This window comes from Penaeus monodon, chromosome 15 (assembly GCF_015228065.2).
Source record: "Penaeus monodon isolate SGIC_2016 chromosome 15, NSTDA_Pmon_1, whole genome shotgun sequence".
Classification (NCBI taxonomy): Eukaryota; Metazoa; Arthropoda; class Malacostraca; order Decapoda; family Penaeidae; genus Penaeus; species Penaeus monodon.
Window position 1 is genome coordinate 11870265 of NC_051400.1, and position 242 is coordinate 11870506.

Genomic DNA, 242 nt, shown 5'->3' on the forward strand with positions numbered 1-242 from the left:
AAAGAGGCACAATGATTATTGGTATCAGAAAATTTATTATTCAAAACGTGGAGTATGTCACTCAACACTCAGCTAAGATAATTGCCCATATTATACATAAAATGTTCAGATACAAATTAAGCTTTGGCAAGTGCAGGAACATCACGGCACTTGCCCAGGAAGTTGGGTTGTGTGTTTTCCTGGATCTTACATGCACATCACCCATGCCTGGAACTTCTTGAACTGCATCACAACCAGTTCAC

The 242-nt window shown here is 39.7% G+C and overlaps 1 protein-coding gene across 1 annotated transcript in view; it reads left to right on the forward strand.

Moving 5' to 3' along the window:
• LOC119581750 (glyoxal reductase-like) overlaps positions 1-242 on the forward strand; it is a 20032-nt gene that overhangs the window by 7130 nt on the left and 12660 nt on the right.